The sequence below is a fragment of the Lutra lutra genome, chromosome 11 (assembly GCF_902655055.1).
Source record: "Lutra lutra chromosome 11, mLutLut1.2, whole genome shotgun sequence".
In the NCBI taxonomy this organism is placed as follows: Eukaryota; Metazoa; Chordata; class Mammalia; order Carnivora; family Mustelidae; genus Lutra; species Lutra lutra.
In genome coordinates, this window is record NC_062288.1 from 27,928,844 (window position 1) to 27,953,264 (window position 24,421).

At 38.1% G+C, this 24,421-nt stretch overlaps 1 long non-coding RNA gene across 2 annotated transcripts in view; it reads right to left on the minus strand.

Annotated features, from left to right (window-relative positions):
- Window positions 1–12,597: 12,597 nt before the first annotated feature.
- LOC125080934 (uncharacterized) overlaps window positions 12,598–24,421 on the minus strand; it is a 28,544-nt gene continuing 16,720 nt past the window's right edge. For both annotated transcript variants that reach the window (XR_007121543.1, XR_007121544.1), the window contains 2 exons: window positions 14,828–14,939; window positions 12,598–12,844 (listed from right to left, as the gene is read on the minus strand). This is a non-coding gene — a long non-coding RNA (uncharacterized LOC125080934). The remainder of the gene's footprint in view (window positions 12,845–14,827; window positions 14,940–24,421) is intronic.

Here is a 24,421-nt window from a genome sequence, read left to right on the forward strand (position 1 = left end):
CGTTTGTAAATGCCCACCAGCACTGTCTTGGACAGGTTTTCTCTAATAGCGAGGTTTCATAGAGCCCTAGTTGCTTATTGTATCTTGTCTCTTTCTCAATAGTTTTCTCAGGAAATGTCCTTAAATTTCTTAGAATCTTGCTTTTTTTTTGGTTCTACCCTGTCATCTTCCCTGCCTTTGTTTTGAAACCTCCAGGAGTACCCACTGTCTATAAGATAGAGACCTTTGCTGCCTGGCCTTAGCTGACTACTTCCAATCTCAAATCTAGTTTTTACATACACGCATGTTGAATGCTAGCCACACTGAATTATTTTTTTAAATATTTGTTTATTTGAGAGAGAGAAAATGAGTATAGGGAGGGGGCAGAGGGAGAGAGAGAGAGAGAAGCAGAAACTTCGCTGAGCAGGGAGCCCAGTGCAGGTTTGATCCCAGGACCCTGGGATCATGACCTGAGCCAAAAGTAGATGCTTAAGCGACTGAGCCACCCAGGTTCCCCGCCACGATGAATTATTAAAAATTTTGAAAGAATATAACCTTCCAATTTTCATTCTTTTACTTCTGTATATTTTTGCTTCAGATGTTGCTAGTATACTCGTAAAGATCAAGTTACCATTCATGTCATTTCCATAGATTTCCCAGAAAGAATCAATGTAAATGACACATCATATATGTTATACCTGTGTAATCATGCGTGTACATACCATGTGCACTGCAACTAAGATTACTGGTCTACCCCCAGGATAGACTATGGCATCCAGGGACAAGAACTCTATCTCATTTATTTTGCAAAGTGTTTTCCAAAGTGCATGGCTCTAAAAATACATTTATAAATACTATTTCTCAAATTTTGCTAGTTTGTTAAGATCAACATACATATCTGCATTTTGGGGATCCATTATTAAAATGGTTATTAACAATGTATGTGGCATGAACCAGATTACTAAGGCTGGATTAGAAAGCTAGAAAGATAAACTTCTCACCTGGAGGAGCAGCTATATGAAGCCCAGAAACCTTAAATACCCCTTTTAGCTTCAGGAACCTCCAGATGTATACAGGCTTCATTCTTATGAATTTCTTACGAATATTCTTAAGAATATTCTTAAGATCTTCCCTGGTAAGACATGGAAAGAGGGGTGATATGGAATACATTTCATAGTAAACAGGCAGAGGAAGGGTAAAAAGGGGGGGAGTTTTTGTGATAATCACTTGAAGCTCTAACCACCTTCCCCCCAACAACATATGTTCTATCTTAGAGAGAAAGAACAAGGATTCTGTCATAAAATTACATAGCATGGAGGAAAGGGGAGTCCCTCAACGGGGCTCTCTAAAGTAGGGGTGAGACCTATAGCATTTAGCTCCTTCTGGCACAGATGTCCACTGTGGTTAAAGAATAAAGTAGATATTGGTTCACTGAGGTTAAAGGTCATCCTGAGTCATTTCACTGTCCTGGCTGGACTTCTGGAGGAACCGACCTCGCAGTGTGGATGCAGCAGGTGGAGTGTGGAGGTGTGGCTCAAGGGAAGGGTGGCAGCAGCAGCAACATCCCAGCTACAGGAAATTCTATAGGTTCACAAGTTTTCCTAACAAATTAGACCTCTTGATTTTGGTTTGGAAAAGGCTGTAAAAGGACGAAAGGAAATAAAATATCATATTCTAACCCTCAATTTTCAAATACCCAAATCTGTATAGAAAATATAAAAAAAAAAATCAAAGAAGGGTTAAACATCTGTTTTGTTAATGACAGACCAAATTTTTATTTAAAAAGACTATTGTAATAGTTTACAGAGAGATTGTGAAATTAGATTAAATTAGATTAAATGAATGGTCCAAATTAGTTAGCCCTGAGAAGAGCCAACCTCTTTCCTTGGAAAAAATAAATTTTGTGTATGAAGTAAAAATCCCTTAAAACCATCTTAGCTTGAGGAAAACACTTGGGAGTAGATGGGCAGAGATCTGTATTTAAAGATAATTTTCTTTACTGGTGTCCCCAAACCGGTTAAATTTAACTTCGCACATGTTGAGCATGGCCGCCCTGAAAATGCTCCACTCAGATCTCTGGCTGCAGGGAACATATTTGACCGGTGGCCCTTGTTCTTGTCTGAATGTTCTACCACTTTCTTTTCCCTATCATTTCACTTCTAGTGGGCTGCTCTCAGCCAGTGACTAAGAAATACCCATTCCTCCAAGATGGAGAATTTCTTTGATGAGTCATTTTGGCTCAAAGACGCCCCCACTGACAAGTTCTTGGAACTACTTGCAGTCTGAGTCTCTGCCTATGCAGTCCTCCCCTTCCTTACTCTTTCTTCACATGGGTCAGGGTTCTCCTCACCTTTTCTGACTTCCCTTTTCTTTTATAGGCATTTTTTCAATTAGTCTCTCATAGATCTAATTCCTCTAATTCTGGCTTTCTCTTCTCAGAGGACCTGAACTGAAGCATCAAGTGACTTTATCCCCATCTGAAATCCTCTGTATTAACAACATTTCTTCCAGTAAAGAAAAATACATGATTTTTTTAGTCCTTGGGCTTAAAATTAAACATACATATGGAGGTTTTTCTTTTTTTTTTCTTAACACAATTAAGATTCAGTCCCTGTGTGGTGGGTTCCATGGTAGTCCTTCCAAAAAGTCTGTATCTTAATCCCAGGACCTGTGACTATGACAGTATTTGGAACATGTTTTTTTTCATATGTAATTACATTAGGGTTCTTGAGATGAGATCACACCTGATTATCTGGGTGGACCTGAAATTCAATTCATATGACATAGAAGACACAGAAATGAGAGTCATGGGAAGATGAAGACAGAGAATGAAGTTATGTAGCCAGAGGTCAAGGGACATGGGATCTGCCAGAACCTGGGAGACTCAAGAAAGGATTCTCCCCTACAGCCTTGAGAGTGAGCTCAGGCCTGCTGACACCTTGATTTAGACTTCTGGCTTGGAAAACTGGCAGAATAAATTTCTGTTATTTTAAGCCACCAAGTTCAAGTTTGTGTAAGTTTTTTACATTACTCTAGCAACCAAGACACGTTGTCAAGTTAGAAGAGTGAGATGATCAGTTTTTCATTTCCTTTGAATAGTGAGCAGATAGCTGGAAGTAAAGTGAAACAGAGATAAACCTCATAGCAAAATCCAATAAGAACATTAGAAAGAAAGGAAAATTACAAACAAGTATTACTCATGAACATGCTGAAAATCTTCAACAAAATATTAACAAAATGAGTTTGGATTACACCAAATGACAATATGCCCTCAGAAAGTGGGTTTGCCTTAAGAATGCAAGTTTTCAGACACCTGGGTGGCTCAGTTGGCTAAGCATCTGCCTTCAGCTCAGGTCATGATTTCAAGGTTCTGGGATCGAATCCCATGCAGGGCTACCTCATCAGGGAGCCTGCTTCTCCCTCTGCCTGCCACTCCCCCTGTTTGTTCTCTCTCTTTTTCTCTCTCTCTGGAAAATAAAAAAAAAGAAGAATGCAAGTTTATTGTTATCATTTTGCAATATATATAAATATTGAATCATTTTGTTGTGCACCTAAAACTAAAATAATGTTATATGGCAATTATTTCAATAAAAGAGTAAAAATGTTTGGTTCAACATTTAAGCATGAATAATGACTTTTTATCATGTAACAAATTAAAGAGGAAATGTCATATGATCAACTCAATAGATGAAAAACATCTGACCAAAAAAATGGAGAAATATGTCATGTTCATGGACATAAAGAGTCAATATTATTAAGAAGTCAGTTCTCCCCAATTTGCCTTTAGATTCAACAAAATATTAAGTAATATCCCAGCAGTTTATATGGAGGATTTGACTATCTAATTCTAAAATTTATATGGAAACGCCAAAGACTTAGCAAAAATAATTTTGAAAGAATCATTCTACTCCTACTGCCTGATTTTACTTATTCTCTCTGATTTTAATCCTCATTGTACAGCTAGTTACCAAAATGTTATATAAATGTCCTAAGGATAAAGAGATCTATGACACAGAAAATAGGTAGACAATAACCAAACCCAAATATATTTATGTTCAACTGTTGTTCAAAAAAAGCATCAAGGTAAGTTAATGAGCAAGAAATCTTTTCAACAATGATATTGGAACAACTGGATATTTGTACAGATCAAAATTAAAATGAACTCCTATCTCACATTTATGCAAAAATTAATTCAAGATGGATCACAGACCTAAGCATAAAAATTAATAGTATAAAACTTCTGGAATAAAATATAGGGGAATATCTTTGTGAAGAGGGAGGAGACATAGATTTCTTTTTACAGGATCCCAAAAAGTTAAAAATAAAAATAAAAAAATGATAAATGGACTTCACTAAAATTAATAACTTTGGCCGTTCAAATGATATTATTGAAAAATGAAAAATCAAGCCACAGACTCAAAGAAATTATTTGTGAGATACACATCTGAAAAAAAAAAGACTTGTAATCAGGATATATTATAGGAAAAATACCCCTATAATTCAATAATATAAAGTCAAACAAGGTAATAAATAAAACAAAAATTTGGGAAGACTCTTTACTGAGAAATATATACAAATGACCAAGTGTATAAAAATGTTCTCAACATCCTTAGATATGAGGAAAATGTGAATTTAAACTATGACATATGGTCACATATCATAAGTTTTAAAGGACTTACAAATTTCAGGGCACCTGGGTTGCTCAATTGGTTAAGTGTCCGACTCTTGATTTCAGTTCAGGTTTGATTTAAGTGTCGTGAGGTCAAGCCCCTTGTTGGGCTCCATGCTGGGTATGGAACCTACTAAAAAAATAAATAAATAAAGACTTAAAAATTTCGAGTGTTGGCAGGCTATTAAGCAAATGGACCTTTCATATTTTGCTCATGAGAGTGTAAAATAATTCTACTACTTTGGAAAAGCAGTTTCTAAAATGTGAAACACATAACAACCCAATGACCCAACATATCCATGCCTAGGATTTTCCCTAAGGTAAATCAAAACCCATGTCCACAAAAGACTTGTACAAGAAAGGCTACTTATGACTGCCCAGATTGGAAAGAACTCAAAAGTCCATCCACAGATAAATGAATAAATAAATTTTGGTGTGTTCTAGAAAATGGATTGCTATTTGACTACAAAAAGGAGAGAACTACTAATAAATACAGGAACATGGATGAATCTTAAAAATATTTTTTATTGAAAGTAAACTAAATACAATAGAGTACGTACTCTATTATTCCATGTATTAGAAATTCCAGAACAGGTTAAATCAACTGTAGTAGCTTAGATGATTCATTGCTATAATTAGAGGGAAGATGGGGGAGAAATTCATTGCTATAATTAAAGGGAAGATGGGGCAGAAAGGGACATTTTTGGAAGTTATTCTATCTTCTATATTTGGATTACAAACCACGTGTAATTTATCAGTATTTCTTAAATAAGACACTTAAAATCTGTGTGTTTTATGGGATATATACTTTTACCTCATTGATGAGAAAAAAGTTAAAAGGTGGTAAGCAATGATTTGTCTAACATGAGATAGCGTATAAAGTAGAATTTACTTAATTTAGCATTAATTAATTAATTTAGCATTAATGCTAAAACTAAGAGAAATCAAGTTGGATATAATTGTTAAATAGCTTTATTTTAAAAAGACATACTGAGGGTCCCTGGGTGGCTCAGTTGGTTAGGCAACTGCTTTCGGCTCAGGTCATGATCCTGGAGTCCCAGGATTGAGTCCTGCATCAGGCTTCCTGCTCAGTGGGGGGGGGTCTGCTTCTCCCTCTGACCCTCCCCCCTCTCGTGCGCTCTCTCTCTCTCTCTCAAATAAATAAGTAAAATATTTAAAAAAAAAAAAAGAAAAAACATACTGAACATGAAATCATATGGACTCATAAAGGATAGACTACGATGTTGCCTCTTAATTTTTCTAGTTGGCAGTGAAAAATGGGCAAGTTGATCAGTCACTCCAGTGTGTTTCAGAGTCTTTTAAAACATAACCACCTGGGCTGCTTTGGGAAAAACACAGATTCCCGGACCTGTACCTCCATATTCTGAGTCTGTCTATCCAGGGAAAGACCCAAGATTCAGTATTTTTTTCAAGTTTTCCTCGGTGAGTCTTAGTTTGGGATTTGCTGAGTTATACCATTCATAGAATCTGTAAATCAATGATTCAGGAAAAGCTCAGCAATTCCTAACACTAGGTTAGCTTCATGATACAAATCCTCTTTCAGGAGGACCTCAACACAAGCCAGACGAGTGAATTCGAACCCAACTCAGTAACTGCAGTTCCATGGAGTATAAACCTCCAGTAGGTAACTCTTACTGCTTTAGATTAACAGAGGAGCAAATTATAGATTATTGTGTGAAAGAGAGTGCAGGTTCTTTAGGTAATTATTCATTAAGATTTTCTTTTTTTAATTTGACAGACAGAAATCACAATTAGGCAGAGAGGCAGGCAGAGAGGGGGGAGGGGAAGCAGGCTCCCCACTGAGCAGAGAACCCGATGTGGGACTCGATTCGAGGACCCTGGGACCATGACCTGAGCCAAAGGCAGAGGATTTAACCCACTGAGCCATCCAGGTGCCCCAAGATTTTTATTTCTGATGAACTTTTACCTTTTTAAGACGGTATTCTTTAGCAGGTATCCAAATTGTAGTTATTCTGTATTGCCATTTAAGTACTAAACCATACAATTTAACAAGTCTGTTATTATTAGTTTACATATTCAAGTGACAATTCAGGAGCTCAATCTAAATTTAGGAATGGCTGGGGTGAATTTCAATCAGGAATCAGACATAAATGATCAACTTTTTTTGGAACTTGTAACATCTGCCATAGAAAAATAGTTGCTTTGTGAATCATTATCCTTTCAGAGACAAACCTCTGACACTCTACATCCATTTTTTTAACCAGCTTTTCCAATTGAGAGTCTTTAATGTTTATGAATAATAGTAATAATGATGAAGATTATTCTAAAACCCTTATAAAACATTAAGAAAGTAGTAATCAACCAGATTTGAAATGGGAACAGAGTTGGGAGAGGAGAAATTTTGACATAACCACTTGAAGACTCTAATCTCATATCCAGAAACCTTAGTTTTTCCTTTTGTGTGCAAAAGAAAAAAATCAGGGGACTGATTAATCAAGCCTTCAAAGGATTAAAAGAGGCGGAGAAAAATGAACTTATTAATATCACCCTTCATCCTTACTGTCCTTTGTGACTATTATCACCTTTCCTAGCTAACTGGCCCCAACTGATTACCTATAAAAAGAGATTTAACTAAATTAAAGGCCAACTAATTTTTTTTTTTTTTGAGAAAGCGCTGCATAAACACTAAAATCATTACCTAAAAGGGGCACCAGGGTGGCTCAGTTGGTTAAGCATCCAACTCTCGATTTCAACTCAGGTCACGATCTCAGGATCATTCATTAAGATTCTCTCTCTGTCTCTCCCTCTGCCCTTCCACCAGCCCCCACTCATGTTTGCTCTCACTCTCTCTCTCTTTCAAAAAGAAATTATTACCAACAAGACAAATACAAAGAATGATCATATGTGCATCCAATTTGGGTGGTGGAACCAGAAAACCAAGAATAGGGGCTCATGAACAAGGAGCAAATGGTAGTTGTTGTCATAGACAATAAGGTTTTCAGGTTTTAATATCTACTGATAAGTCACGATATACTTTTTGTAGTCCCTTAGACTAAAAATTTAGATTTAATGCTTTTAAAATTTGTAAATTGATTTTCTCTTCATTAAATATTAAGATGATACTTGGATGAAAGAGGAAACCCTGGTAGTTTATTTGCTACCCCATAGCTGTGTTGTTATTCCTTCCATATTTAATTATTATATTCGACATAAAAATGATAGTTTGCAGACTGCTCCAATTGGAAATAACTCTATTATAAAGAAATCAATTTAATGAATATAGCTTTTGCCAGATACCTCTCTTAATTATTTATCCTTCAAGAATATAAAAGTCTGTAATAGGTCTCCTCAGTAGTCATAAAAAAAAAATTAAAAGCTTCAAGTGTCAATAACAAAAACAACAGCAAAAATTCTGTGGTAGGTTTATCTACAATAGTCTCTACATCTCAAACAAAAATATACCTTTAAACATAAAAATTAACGTTTTTCTCATTTCTCAGACATATAGAGAAAAAGGCAATTAATCATTTTAAAGGCAATTAATCATTTTAAAAGCAATTAATCATAAATTTATTCACTCATGGATGTCATCTTTGCCACCTGGGAGTTCTATTTCTTCTGTGTGTGTGTGTATGTGTGCATGCGTGTGTGTGTGGGGGTGTGTGTATAGTATTTTATCAGTCCTTATGCCTTTTGAAAGGAAATACTCTCAACTTATTCTCTCAAATTTAGATAACGAAAACTGGGTCCAGAGATTCTTAAACTTTAGAGAATGTAAAAGAAACAAAAGTATAAAAGAAGACAATGGAATGATGGTCACCAGAGGATGAGGAGAAGGTGATGGGGGGTGGTTGTCCAGTAATATAAAGTTATAATTAGATAATATACATTACAAAGATCTGCTATACAATTAACTATAGTGTCTACAGTTAACAGTAAGGTATGTGTACTTAAAATTTTATTAAGAGGGTAGATCTCATGAGTGTGCTTACCACAAACAAACAAAGGGACACAGGAAACTCTGGGAAGTGATGGATATGTTTATTGTGGTACTGTATACACATGTTACTGTACCACAATAAACATATCTCTGAACTCACTAAATTATACACTTTAATTATATGCAATTCTCTTGGTATAGCAGTTATACCTCAAAAAAGCTGAAAGAAAAAAAAAACTGTTGGCTAAGCAATTAAGTTGGCTAGGAGACTTCCTAAGGTTTAAATAATCCTAATGATGCCAGTTAACTAATGAGGTGTGAAGAGTTAGTTGACTACAAGTAGTTTTCAACATTCTAACAAATTCTCTTCATTCTAACAAATTGATGACCCACCTGACCGACAGGTCCTCAGAACATCCAGATTTTTTGCTCTTTTCCTCATTGATCCTGTGTTTAGGGAAGTTTTCCTCTCTTCCAGGGGTACTCTCTTTCAAGTTAAAAACTTATGGAAAAGACTTTGCAAGTGCTGTTCCAAATGCAAAAATTATCTTCTCAGAGACTTTTCAAAACGAGACCATCTTGGCCACTAACTTCAGAACTAAGTACCGTAAACCCAAACTGTGTCTGGTAGATTATTAACAGAGCTCCAGTTAGTTCCAGAACATAAAAACAGCAGCCAGAGGAAGAAAAATTTTATACTAAAGCACATCCAAGTAAACTGTATTTCATTCAACGATATCCCTGGAACTATGTTTTAGGAGACAGCAGCTATTTAAAAAAAAAAAAAAAAAAAAAAAACCAACAAAAGCTGAGGTAACAGAATTAATTTCCACGTGTAAGACCACGCAACACAAATATGGAATTTTGGATCATTTTATGTGCTTTAGTTCCTTCTTCAGTTTTTATAAATACTTCAGATGGTGAATGTATCTGCAACAGGTTTTTCTCCCTACCTTAGATCTGTTTTTCCCATTTGTTTCTGTTCCTGGGATAAATGGTGTTATCACCCTCCCGCCTACTCCAGTGAGAAACTTGAGTCATGTTTGATTTTCGCTGTCCTTCATGATGAAATTCAATCAGCCACTAAATCCTGTAATTCTGCATCAGATCCACTACCACAATCTCATTTCAGGCCCTAATCATATCGGCCCTACATTATTGCTTGGCCTCCTATTACCCATCTTCCTTGACTCTGATCAAACCAGTAGTACATTATTACTTAACACATTAATCCTGTCGTCTTCCTACTTTTGACAAAATAAAGTCTACTGTCCTAGGCATCATGCTGAAGACCCTTCCGAGTTCTTGTGTCTTATAAACTACCTTTCTTTGTTTCCTCCCATCACTCCTGCACATGCCTGCTAGCCCCAGACAATGCATGGCATCACCGCTGGAAACTGCTGCACTTTAAAAACTAAAACAAAAACCACCTCCATTTCTGCATTTGTTAGATTATTTATTTGTTTCTACCCCTATCTTTCTCACTAGAACATGCGTACTGATTCTCATGTGCCTGCTCACCTGGTGTCATTCTCACAGCTGGCCCTGCCCTCCATGATTGATGGCACCTGAATTTTGTTAACTGCGTCAGTCTGCCGTTTGATTACTGGTGGGTTTGGCTCCCCAAATTACAACCCAGTGGATGACCACCAACCAGATGACTGAGCTTACTCCTGGGTCTCATGACTCCACATGTTTAACCCTACATTCGTTACTTTACAGCAAACATAATTGAGTGTCTACTAACTGCTGCACATACAATACCAGTAATCATTACAGCGTCCCCTTGAGGCAGGTATGCTTACTATTGCCTTTAACAGATGAGGAAATGGAGGTACAGCAAGGACAGGCAATGTGTCACAGTGTTCTCGTCATGACACTACAGAGCTGGGATTTGAGTCCATTCAGTCTGACTCTAGAGGCTGTGTTCTGAGAGACAATGGAATACTTCTTCTCACTTGAGCTGAGGATGCCCAGAATTTCAGAGCCTGGATCTCACATATAGCTCTTTTTGTCAAATCAATGTGTAAAAATTACATGTGATTGATATTGGTCATTTTAAGCTAGCCAGCATCCATTTCTACTTCCCACTAGTGCTCTGAGATTTTCTTGAGAAATTAGGTCTTCCAAAGCATATACAGCCTTGGAAAGGAAGTCAGTTAAGGTATAGTATCTACATTAGAACTCAGCCCAACTTCTCGGAAGCTTACAATATACCAGGAGTCTCTTTCACAGTGATTTATTTATTTATTTATTTATTTATTTGCTTCATTGATGAAAACAGAAGTTTGTTTGGCAGACCCATGCTCCCTATTCAAACTTGGTCTCAGAACTTTGAAATTTATGAAATCTGAATGTCACAAATGGAGAGGAAAACAAAAACGACAACTGTGTTCATTTCTTTATTCATTCCCACAGTGGTGCCTGAAGAAGACTGCCTGGCGGTCCTTGCTATGGAGACCCTGCCCGTCTAGGTGAAAAGTTCTTCCCTTCACGTTTGGTTCTCAGTTCTCCCTTCAGTCTTGAGTGCCTTCACATCCTTCTAATAAATTCCCTTTCTACTTACAGTGTTGGTTTTCATTGCTTTTCAGCTGTTACATATTACAGGTCCTGGCTAATTAGTGATCCTAGGACAGCCATTTTTCAGGAAGAAGTATGTTTCATGAAGTAATGACTTTGTTCTCCCTTAGTTGAATTGTTGGCATTGGTGTATTCAAACACAACATGATTATTCTGAAAGGTTAATTTAGATGAAAATATGATGCCACATGAGGAAAAAAAATCCACATGGAAAAAAGTACACAATGTTTTGTCAGCTGCTACCTCAGATGTGGGAAGGGGAGGTAGAGAGGGAAAGAAGGAAGACAGGAAGGAGAGAAGAAAGGAGAAAGAGAGGAATAAATGGGTAAAGAGAGGGAAGGAAGAAGAGGAGGACACAGAAAGAAAGAGAGAGAAAGGAAAGAAGGAAAGAAAGAGAGAGAGAGAAAGAGGCTCTGTGGTTATTTGCAAGTAGCAATCCTGTTTCAGGCAGCCCCAAACAGGAAATTCAGAGCTCAGCTAAGATAGCATGTCACAGACTTAGATCTATATATGTGTGGAAGAGTGGGTGTTAAAATATATTTCTTTTCTGAAATGCGAACTCCAAATTCCACACTTGGAAGCAAATAAGGAACTTTCTGTCTGTGATTAGAAAATCGTCTCGTCAAAATAGAAATGGTAAAGCCTTAATGCTCAGACACACCAGCCTCCTCACAGCCTTTCTCAAAAACTCCTGTGAACACTTGGACATTCATTATTCAAGTTAAACACGGAGTGGCCATAATCAGTGAATGAGACTCATACTCTATCTATATGATGTAAGAGAGAAATTAGACCATACAGATAGGAGCTGATTTTCATGTGGCAGATACTGCATTAGGTGGTTTTATCCCTTTTCTCATTTCTACAATCCTAGGTGGTGGGTAGTACAGTCTTCCTTTTAGACATACAGGAAAAGGGTTAGGGTGGTGTAAAATAATTTTCCATAGTTCACCTACCTAGGGAGTCACCAAGATAACATGTGCATGTTTGATGAATTGTTTGAGTTGATGAATCTAGTTTGATGAATCATTTGATTATCTTAAAAGTTAACTATAACTGCCATTAGAATTGATCATGTTCATACATATTGTGTTGATGCACAATATTTAAGGATAAATAGAAAAGACTTCCCACAATGCTTAACTGTGTCTTGGGAGTTGTTCTGACTGAACTGTTACAAAGCTCTTACTTTTGTTGTACTCATTTATTTCACCTGACTCTTAAAATCTTGACTGAGAAAAAAAGGCGCCTGTGGTCATGAGTCTAATCTGCTCTCCTTCAATTCAGCCATCCTAAGTGTCTTTGTCTTTTCCATTTCCTTCCACCATCATATTTCACAGCTAAAATCTTTCCTTTCAACCCTAGGAAGTAGGAATTTATACTGGTCATCTCTTGCCATGTAATAAATTGACATGAAATGCAGTAGTTTAAAATAACTTACATTTACTGGCTCACAGTCCCCTGAGTGAGGGATCCCGTGCAGGTGAGCTTGGTCCTCTGACGGGCGGCAGCCATGACACTGTCTGAGGCGGTGGCCATCTCAAGGTTCAGCTGGGACAGGATGTGCTCCCAGGCTCACACACCTGGTCTTGGTAGGACTCAGTTCCCTACAGGATGGCACACTGACTAATGGCTTGAGGCTGCCCTCGGTTCCTTACTACTGGCCTCTTCAAAGGATAATTTGCTTCTAGCACCTGGATTCATGAGAATATGCAAGTGAGAGATCAGGAGAAGGAGTACCACCGTTATTTTTATGACCCAATCTTGGAAATGACGTGACTTGCACTGTGTTCTCTTTTTCAGAAGGAGGCCACGAGAGGAGGGGATTTCTGAAGGGCGTGAATTCTAGGAGACTGGGAGCCATTTTAGAAGCAGCCTATGATACTACTACCAAGCTGTAATGTGCTCCCCACTGCTCAGTAAGAGGCTCACTTTCTCTCCATGCAAGTATATCAGGCCTGTCACAGCCTTTGGGAGCAGCAGAGAGCCCTCCACCTCCATTACTTGTAAGTGGGGATGCTCACAGATTTACTTGATAGCTCTTTTAAACAGCTTTTAAGAGGAAGCAGTAAAAGTGAGTTAGCACTAATTAGTACTTATCTGTGAACTATTTTGCTTTATTTTTTGATCTCTTAAAGGCTCCTTGAAATAAAAGCAGCATTTAGTTCCTAAAGCATTTTCCTCACTTAGACACAGGCTTAGAAATGAAAGATTTGAACATAATAAAGGAACTTAAGCCTTAGAGGGTAACGAACACAAGTTTTAGGTCAACATTACCTAGAAGGTAAGTTATAATCATAGATGAAAGAACTTTCTTCTACCAGTAAATCAGAGCTTAAATCATCAGAGAATGATGACATAACTTAAGGATTTAAGTGACAGAAATATATGTGCAGTGGATATCGTTCATCTTTTTGTAAATTCCTTAAGATGATAGAGAGCACCTTATTCATGTCTGTGTCCCCACAGTCCATGAACTCCATACTTCTGCCTCCCTATGTTGGGCATGTAGGAAAAACTTGTTAAGTGGATGGGTAAATACTTGATATTTTATTCTGCAGTAAGAGTTATGATTTTAATATTTATGCAATCTACTAACCAAAAGTAAAATAGTTCTTAGAAGTATACCTTGCATTCAAGCTAGAGCTGCTTTTATAAATTTCCCTGAATAACATAAAAATAAATCGAGGTGGTAAGTAGTATCTTCTTATATTGTGGAACATAAACCAGGACATAAATATATTTCTTATGGAAGCAGGGAGTTTATGGGTTGAGAGAGGTAGACTCAAGGATCAATGCTCTGAAGCTCATATCATAGAAATTCAAGTAGGGTTTTAGATATAATATACAGTTCCCATTAAGTTATGTTTATTAATGTAACTTTCATTTCATATTTTATGAGGGTCCTGATATGTGGAAATTTTAAGGTGAAGCGTGGATCTACTTGTTTTTGTAGGTCATAAGTGATCAAATACAATTTCACTAAGCAGCCTATAGTCAGAGAATAAGAGAATAACACTTGATAACTACATGAAAAATTCTTCAGAATACCTAAAAGAAAGAGAGCAATCCTTCTGCCTCATTACTCAATAAGTATATGTACATCTATTGCAAAACACTAATCTCAAGCATAAACAAATAGAAGTATGACACAGAAAGCTTTGAAAAATTGAATTCAATAAAGGACAAAAAAATTATTGACATAAACAACTACATGTTATGGCTCAGTATGGCAGTAGGTGGTTAGTTTCATGAAGAAACTGCAACCCAATTTCTATAGCTCAGAAGAGAGAAATCAACATTGAGCTGGGAGCCACACATGAAGCCAAAGAATTTGGTTACCTCACAAAAATCTAGAGGATCATCAATTGCACTAATCTCACTAGCATACAAAAAAAAGACTTCAACCAGTTCTTATCTAGATCAGCTGGAATCAGTACTCAGATTCCTCCTTCTCCATTAAGAGACTTTCACAGATTTCTCCTTCTGTCACTTTTCTTTATCTAGGGGACGGCTGTTGGTGAATTTCACAGAGCTGAGTCACAGGCGCGCCTGCAAAGCAACTCCTCCTCTTATCTGACAGTCACGCGGCCCTCCCTCTGCAACCAGATTCTGGATCATGCCCTTTCTATTATGGTAACTGGGAAAAGAAGCAGCTTGTTACAGAGGCTACTCACTTGAAAAATTCACAGCCAGACCCACTGATGAAATCACAGCCAAAGGGGGCTGTACTTGTTCCTGGGCTCCGGTCATTCCAGGTTTTCTTTATACTTCAAATTCAAATGATCTCTAAACGGGAAAAAAATAAAAGTGATATATTTAGAAGAGGTGTAGGAAATATCTATTTTAAAACTTTAAAAGTACACATTTTCAAAGGGAAGGGAAATGATCCTAAACCTGGATTTGGCATGATTTGTATTAAGAAATATCAACCTGGTTTATAACTAATGAAATGATAGGTTAGGCTCAGATATTTTTAGAAACTGTGGATAATTTTTATCTCAGAAACATCTATCAAACTTTGGTTCTACTACTCACGTATTTCCTTCTGATCATTGCCTTTCCAGGATTAAGAATAGGAGCACTCCAGCTACAATTACATATTGCTCTGCAATATAAAATCTCCCATTTGCAGATGGGGAATTAGCGTCCAATGCCATGCCCATCCTGAGAGGCAAGGGTAGGCTGTACACAGCTCCTCATATGAGCCATAATATGTTGAGGCAGTGTAGTGAGTATGTTAAACCCAGGGCTATGAAGTCAGTCTCACTGAGGTTGACTATCAGCTCTACCACTTACTGTGACCTTGGGCAGGTCCTTTAACCTTGCTAGACCAGTGTTCTCATCTGTGAAATGGGTGGTAAAGAGTCCTCCCTCTTTGGGTCCTGGAAACATTACAGCAGATAATGCTTGCAAAGGGCCTTGCCCATTGTTAGTGCTAGCCTTTGACAAAAAAACTTCTGAGAGAGCTCTTCACACAGCCGCCTTTGCTGGGAAGAAGGCCTCAGCTACTAAAATTCCTAGGAAAACTGAATTGCTTGGTATCCACTTTTCTGATACTTTCTAAGTGACTTATTTTTTTTTAAGATTTTATTTATTTATTTGACAGAGAGACACAACGAGAGAGGGAACACAGGCAGGGGGAGTGGGAGAGGGAGAAGCAGGCTTCCCACTGATCAGGGAGCCTGATTCGGGGCTCAATCCCAGAACCCTGGATCATAATCTGATCTAAGTGATGACTTCTAATGAAGCAATTTGCTTGGGCAGATAATTATATCAGAAGACTCTTGCCTTCCCTTTTAGGAATTGTATGAACATCAACAATGTTTTAATTTAAATGCCTAGGGGAAGGGCTAAGAGCTACTCTGGTGAGAACATAAAAGAGGTATTTTATGTGGAGCAGAATATCACATCAAAAAATGGGTGTTGGCTTGCCCTGCAGCTGAATGCTGACACCAAAAGGCAATATTATGTTCTAAAGCCAATTAGTTTTCTAAAAGATACAACCAGTCAAGCTCAGTGAGAAAGAAGAAGAGGTATCTCCGCTCCATGTATTTATGTTAACATGATACTGGCCAGAAAAAGCACTGAAGTAGGAGAAACTATGAGACTCATTCTGGCATCAGGGTTGGTTTGGGCTTGAACATGCTTCATGATAACTGTTACTTGATTGGTGTTATTACTTTTGGCTTAGCGATCTTAACCTTTCCTTAAAATTTACTTCAAAGGCTCTTTATTAATAAGGTTCTTTTTACTTTGTGTAAAAAGAACCCTCAAAACAAAGGCTTAGATATGATAAAATTTTATTGTTTTCTTACATAAAAGCTCAAAGATCCAGGACTGATGGTGTAACCCTAATATTCTCATCATGAATTCACCTTGGGGTCTGAGACAGTAGATCCAATGCTCACCAATTTCTGTCAGCACAAAAAGGAAAGATAAAGGACAACTTCCTTTGCAAGGAATTTTCCCCAGTGATTACAGATATAACACGTTTGGCCTGAGCGTAGTCACGAGCTGAAAGGGAGTCGTGGCTACAGGCCCAGTTGCAACTGAAAAGATTCTTTAGTTGCAAGAAGAAAGAGAATGTCAGTCGGGGGTGATCAGCAATCTGCAGCACTGGCTCCTTCCCTCATCAAAGGTGCACGTTAGTTCCTATTGCATCCCTGTCTACTTTGCTAAATAAGCTCTCCATGACCCATTCTAGCTACAACAGTCACAGTGGGCAACTTGCAGCTTCTTGAATTCATTTTTCCCTTTGTACTTTTGTTATCAGCTTTTCTTTTTTATATCTCATTACATCTCTTTTTTATATCTCTTATATCTTATCTCTCAAAATCCTATCTATCTTTCCTTTGAGACTTGGGAAGAATGATGTCTAGATGTGAAATAATCCATAACCTTGGCATAATGGAAACAGTAGAGAAGAGAAGCAAGCCCAGTGGAGACCTGCTTACTAAGGCAAAAGTTCTCTCTGCCGCAGTGAAGGCAGGCACACAATCTGACCAGTTACACAAAGCTCAGGGTTATCTGTACTAGCAGGACATAGTTTAGAAGGGTTCAACACTGTGGCTGTTGACCAGTTAAGAAAGAAGTTAGTGTGTTCGGTAACATCATAAAATGTGTTCTTCAATGATGAACGCTGACAGATTATGGGAGCAACGGGTAAATGGTCTAACACTAGGATCAAAAAGGATATTAGTACTTACATATATTTGGCAGTTGCGGCAACTTGCTGAAGCACGAGGCATGATAAGTGATCAGAAATTAGGGTATGGGAAGTGGATGAGAAGCTCAGGGATTTGGGCTACATACATAGGAAATTAAAAAGCAGAGACAGAAACTTCAAGGTATAAAGCATCAGAAGGACTGAGAATTTCCTACGGCATCTTTCCTATGTCTTTGCCTCCAGAGCTGTTCCTCTCATACCCTCTTGCCCATGGTCTCATCTGCTAGATCTTTCTTTCCATCCCAGTGGTTATTAATCCATCAGAGTAATTCCTTCCTCTCTTGAGAGCCATTTTTGCCTGACTATTGCTGATAGTAGCTGATTTCAGCTGATACCTTCTGCTAAAGCACTATGCAATTCCACTCTTTTTCTGAGACAGAACACTTCTTCTGAGCTTTTTTTATACTCAGGACTTTCCAATAAAAAACAAAAAAAAAAACAAAAAAAAACACAACTTAGGCCAAGATGTTCTGAATGATTTTTCTACATTGGCTATGTAGGTTATTAGGACTTAACCATATCTCAGAGAATTTTTGGTATGGTTACAAGAAGAGATTGAGAGAGGAACATAGTTTTAAAAAAAGAGAAACAGAGACAGAGAAACAGCTTGTTACATACAGGGGAGTCCCCATAAATTAATCAGCAGATTTTTTTTTTAAGATTTTATTTATTTATTTGACAGATAGAAATCACAAGTAGGCAGAGGGGCAGGCAGAGAGAGAGGAGGAAGCAGACTCCCCACCGAGCAGAGAGCCCGAGGTGGGGGTCGATCCCAGGACCCTGGGATCATGACCTGAGCCGAAGGCAGAGGCTTTAACCCACTGAGCCACGCAGGCGCCCCATCAGCAGATTTTTTCAGCAGAAATTTTGCAAGCCAAAAGAGAGTGGCATGATATATTTAAAGTGCTGAAAGAAGAAAAAACACAAACAAAACTTCCAACCAGAATACTCTACCCAGCAAAGTTATCATTTGGAATTAAAGGGGAGATAAGGAGTTTTCCAGACAAGCAAAAACTAAGAAATTCATGACAACTAAAATGGTCTCACAAGAGGAAAAAAAAAAAAAAAAGGCCTTACAAAAAACGGTAAAACAAATTTTTTAAGCTGAAAAGAAAGGGCATTAACTGGTAACAAGAAAGCATAAGGATGAATCCGTCTCACTGGAGATATGAGTATATGGCAAAGGTAGTAATCACTTATAAATCTACTATGAAGGTAAAAAGATAGATTAGCAAAAGTAATTATGATTATAATAATTCATTGATATGTAAGTAAAATTTGACATCAAAAAAATAAAATTTGGGGGGCGCCTGGGTTAAGGTGTTAATCCTCTGCCTTCGGCTCAGGTCATGATCTCAGGGTCCTGGGATCGAACCTTGCATCAGGCTCTCTGCTCAGCGGGGAGCCTACTTAGCCTCCCCACCAGCCTGCTGCTCTGCCTATTTGTGATCTCTCTCTCTCTCTCTGTCAAATAAATAAATAAAATCTTTTAAAATACATAAAATTTGGGTGTAAAGATGTTGATCTTTAGGATCAAACTTAAATTGTTCAACTTAAAATAGATGTTTATAAATATAAGTTGTTATATGTAAGCCTCATGGTAACCACAAAAAAATCCCTGTATTAAATACACAAAAAATAAGGGAAAAGAATATAAGTATAGCACTAAGGAAAGGCATCAATACACATAGGAAAGAATAAGAGAAGAAGAAAGAAACAGAGAGGAACTACAAAAACAGCCAGTAAACAATCAACAAACTGACAATAAGTACATAATAATCGATAATTATATTAAATATAAATAGACTAAATGTTCCAGTCAAAAGACACAGAGTAACTGAATGGAAAGAACGCTAAACAAAACAAGACACATCTCTATGCTGCCTATAAGAGACTCACTTTAGATATAAAAACACACATAGACTAAAAGTGAAGGAATATAAAAATATATTCCATGTAAATGGAAGCCAAAAGATAGCTGGAGTAGCTGTACTTGTATCAAACAAAACAGACTTTAAAACAAAGAATGTAGGCACTTGGGTGGCTCAGTCATTAAGTGTCTGCCTTCGGCTCAGGTCATGATCCCGGGGTCCTGGATCAAACCCTGCATTGAGCTCCCTCCTCAGCAGGAAGTCTGCTTCTCCCTCTCCTACTCCCCCTGCTTGTGTTCCCTCTCTCACTGTGTCTCTCTCTGTCAAGTAAATAAATAAAATCTTTTAAAAAATTAAATAAAACAAAGAACATAATAAGAGGTAATAATGAGTGTTACATAACAATAAAGAGGCCAAACCAACAAGTTCTAATGAAACATTTACAAATGAAACATTTGGAAGCATTTATGCACCCAACATAGGAGCATCTAAATACATAAGGCAAATACTAACAGACCTAAAGGGAGAATAGATGGCAGTTTAATAATAGTAAGGGATTTTAATACCCCTACATTAAAGAATAGATCATCCGAACAGAATATCAATAAGAAAACACAGGCTTTAAATGACACATTAGAAAAAATGGATGTAATAAATACATACATGTTGCTTTCTACCCAAAAGCAACAGAATACATATCTTTCTCAAGTACACGGAATATTTTCCTAGGATAGGTTATGTATTGCCACAAAACAGGTCTTAATAAATTTAAGAGAATTGAAATCACAGCAAAAATTGTTTCTGACCACAATGGTAGGAAACAGTGGTATGAAATTAGAAAATAATTGCATGAGAAAAACTAAACAACTCACAAATACGTGGAGATTAAACATGTTACTGAACAACCAACAACCCTGTGCTCCTTGTGGGTCAAAGAAATAATCAAAAGAGAAATTTAAAAAATACCTTGAGATAGATAAAAATGGAAATATGGCACACCAAAATTGGTGGGATGCAGGCAAAGCAGTTCTAAGAGGGACATTCACTGCCATAAATGCCCACCTCAAGAAACAAAAGTCTCAAATAAATCACCTAATTTTACCTAACATGGAATTAAAGAAAGAAGAAGAAATGAAGCCCAAAGTTCATAGAAGAAAGGAAACAACAAAGAGTACAGCAGAAATAAGTGAAATAGAGACTTAAAAGGAAATCAGAAAGATCATTGAACAAGAGTTGGTTCTTTGAAAAGATTAAAATAATGGGAGGAAAGGAGGGGCAAGATGGCAGAGAAGTAGGAGACCCTGTTTCAACCAGTCCCCTTAAGTGAGCTATTTATCTATAAGAACACTCTGAACACCTATGAAACCAGCCTGAGATGTAGGATTATACACTTCTGGATTTCTACGGGGGCAGAAGATGCCAGTGGACAGGTAAAGCGTACTGGGAATGATCAGACTGATATCGGAGGATAAACAGAAGGGAGAAGGAGCCACCAGAAGCGACCCATTGGAAAGTAATACCCCAATAGGAAAGTGCCTGTGATTGGGCATTGAGTTGGAGTCTAGTTAAAAGCACTCAAAAAGAGCAAAATATCTTAAAGGGCAACTGGTGGAATCAGACAGTCATGGGCACAGCCCTAAGCCCATGGACCCAGGATGGACACTGCCTTGACCATGACCACCATGGCCATGACCATGACCACCCGTGCCAGAGAGAGTGTGGCGGCAGAGCTTCCAGTTCCTGGTCCTGGAGCCCCCAGGCTTGCATGGATTGAGGGGGTCTGGTGGGCGCTCTCTAGAAACACAGCCTTTTGCACTCTGCTCTCACTATAGTACTGGGGTCTGAACCGTGCTCCCCACCCGCACCTGAGAGTGCTCTGTGCAGGTGCTAGTCGGTGGTCTCTAGGACTAGCCAAGAGTGAACACTCCAGCCCAGACTTGAAGGAACTACCCCAGATAGCAATCCCAGCAATGGCAGCCCCAGGAAGCAGGCTCCCTGGACCAATGTTGCTTGCGGTTTTGGCACCGGGTGCAGGGACAGGCAGGTGCTTCAGGTGACCCTTCAGACAGTGGCTGGGACATGCACTGACTACGGGAGTATTCACAGCTCAGTGGAGTTCGCAAAGGGGGAGATGTGTGTTCTGGACCACCCAAAGGGGAGCAGAGGCTCCTCTCTGAGATGGAGGTCTGGGTGCAGTTTACTTTCCATTAAACTTCTGAAAAGCCACAAAAATCTGCTAAAGAACAAAAACCTCCAGAAAACAAAAGCCTGGAAAACCGGTTTCCACAGAACCCAGCCCCTTGATAGGGGGCAGAAGGACTCAACCCAAGTAAGACTGCCTGAAAAACAAAGCAGCAGACCCCTCCCCCAGAAACCCAGCCAAAGGAAGGAGAGGACAACCACCACAGGGTTCCCATAAAACTGTAAAACCCCAATATCAGGGGAAACCAATATATTAAGCTCCCAATATTGCCCTAAAAGCTGTATATTTCACAGATACAACTTTTTTTTTAATTTGTTCTCACTATTCTTATTCTTTTTAATTTTTTTAACCTACTTACCATTAAAACCAGAGGTTAATACAACATGTTCCATAATAACCTTTTAACTTGAACTTTTTTCATACATATACCTGTGTTTTTCTTTTGCTTTTCTATTTTTTTTAATATATATATAGATAGAAACTTCATATGTTGTCTAATCAATACTCTCCTATATTTAAACCAGTTTTTTTTTTTTAAGATTTTATTTATTTATTCGACAGACAGAGATCACAAGTAGGCAGAGGAGGCAGGCAGAGAGAGGGGGGAACAGGCTCCCTGCTGAGCAGAGAGCCCGATGTGGGGCTCGATCCCAGAACACTGGAATCATGACCTGAGCCGAAGGCAGAGGCTTTAACCCACTGAGCCACCCAGGCGCCCCTTAAACCAGTTTTAATCTCCCTTTCTCTCTGGAAAGTTGAGTCCTTTAACAAAGTTATCAAGATATACCCAGGAAGAATCAAAATAACCTTCCTCACCCAACATTGAGGATTTTATAACCACCCTCCCATCTTTTTCTTCTTTCAGTGTTTCTGTGTATTTGTTTTTGTTCTGTTATAATATAAATCTCATCCTTGGGATTCATTTTGGCTGGGTTCTTTTTTTTTTTCTTGTCATTTACTTTTGTCAGTCTTTTTGTCCATTTTTGTTTGTATACCTTATAAATCTTACCTTTGGGGCCTATTCTATCTGGGTCTTCTGTTTTTTTCTATCTCTCTCTCTCTTTTTTTCTTTTTTCTTTCTTTTTGGTTGTGACTTCTGATTGCTTAGAAGCATTCCAGGGTACACCTTGCCTGGATCATGGTTGATATATTCAGCTACACATCCCTTCAACCACCTCTCACCAAAATGACTAGAAGGAGGAAAAACTAAGAGAGGAAAAATTCAGAGACCATGTCCTCTCTATCAGAGCGATTGGATATGGACATAAACAGTGTGTTGGAAAGGGAATTCAGGGTAACAATTATCCAGGCAATAGCTAGGTTGGAGAAAACCGTTAGTGACAACATGGAATCAATTAGGGCAGAAGTGAAAGCCACCAGGGAAGAAGTTAAAAATCCTATCAATGAGATCCAATCTAATCTAAATACTCTAACAGCTAGGGTAACCCAAGGCAGAAAATAGAATTAGTAATCTAGAGGACAAACTGATAGAGAAAAAGGATCAGGAGGAGGCCTGGAAAAAATAGCTTAGGAGCCATGAAAACAGAATTAGGGAAGTAAATGATGCCATGAAACGTTCCAACATCAGATTTATTGGGGTCCCTGAGGGGGAGGAGAAAGAAAGAAGACTAGAAGATATAGTTGAACAAATTCTCCATGAAAATTTCCCCAATCTGGGAAATGGAACCAGTGTTTGTGTCCTAGAGGTAGAAAGATCACTCTGTAAGATGAACGAATCTAGAAAGACCTCAAGGCACTTGATTGCAAGACTGGTGAATCATAATTTTAGAAAACAGCTTTTGAGAGCAGCTAGGGGGAAGAGATTCCTTACGTACAGAGGAAGGTCCATCATATCTGTCCACAGAAACCTAGCAAGCCAAAAAGGGCTGGCAAGATATTTTCAGTACACTAAATGAGAAGAACATACAGCCAAGAATATTTTATCCAGTACGGTTGACATTCAAAATGGATGGAGAGATAAAGAGCTTCCAAGACCAGCAAGGTTTAAAAGAGTATGTGACCAACAAGCCAGCACTACAAGAACTATTAAGGGCTTTCTATAAAAGAAGAAAGAATCCAAGAGTGTCACAGAACAGAAATTTACAGAGACAATCTATAGAAACAAGGACTTCACAGACAACATGATATCAATAAAAACGCATCTTTCAATATCACTCTCAAAGTGAACAGCCTAAATGCTCCCATAAAATGGCACAGGGTTGCAGACTGGATAAAATGACAGGACCCATCCATATTTTGTCTACAAGAGACCCATTTGGAGCCTAAGAATACATCCAGACTGAAAGTGAAGGGATGGAGAAGCATCTTTCAGGCCAATGGGCCTCAAAAGAAAGCTGGGGTAGCGATTCTCATAACAGATAAATTAGATTTTAAACTAAAGACTATAGTCATAGATAAAGAAAGACACTACAACATTCTTTTTTTTTTTTTTTTTGACACTACAACATTCTTAAAGGGTCTATCCACCAAGAAGATCTAACAATTGTAAATATTTACAACACCAATATGGGAGCAGCCAACTATATAAGATAAGGGTTAATCAAGATAAAGAGTTCTATTGATATGAATACATTAATAGTAGAGAATCTTGGGGTACCTGGGTGGCTCACTGGGTTAAAGCCTCTGTCTTTGGCTCAGGTCATGATCTCAGGGTCCTGGGATCAAGCCCCGCATCGGGCTCTCTGCTCAGCAGGGAGCCTGCTTCCCTTCCTCTCTCTCTACCTGCCTCTCTGCCTACTCGTGATCTCTGTCTGTCAAATGAAGAAATAAAATCTTAAAAAAAAAAAAATCGTAGGGGTTCTTAACATGCCACTCTCAGTAATAGAAAGATCCAAGCAGAAAAATCAATAAAGAAACAAGTGCATTGAATGACACATTGGACCAGATGGGCCTCATAGATATATAGATAACATTCCAACCTAAAACAACAGAATACTCATTCTTCCGG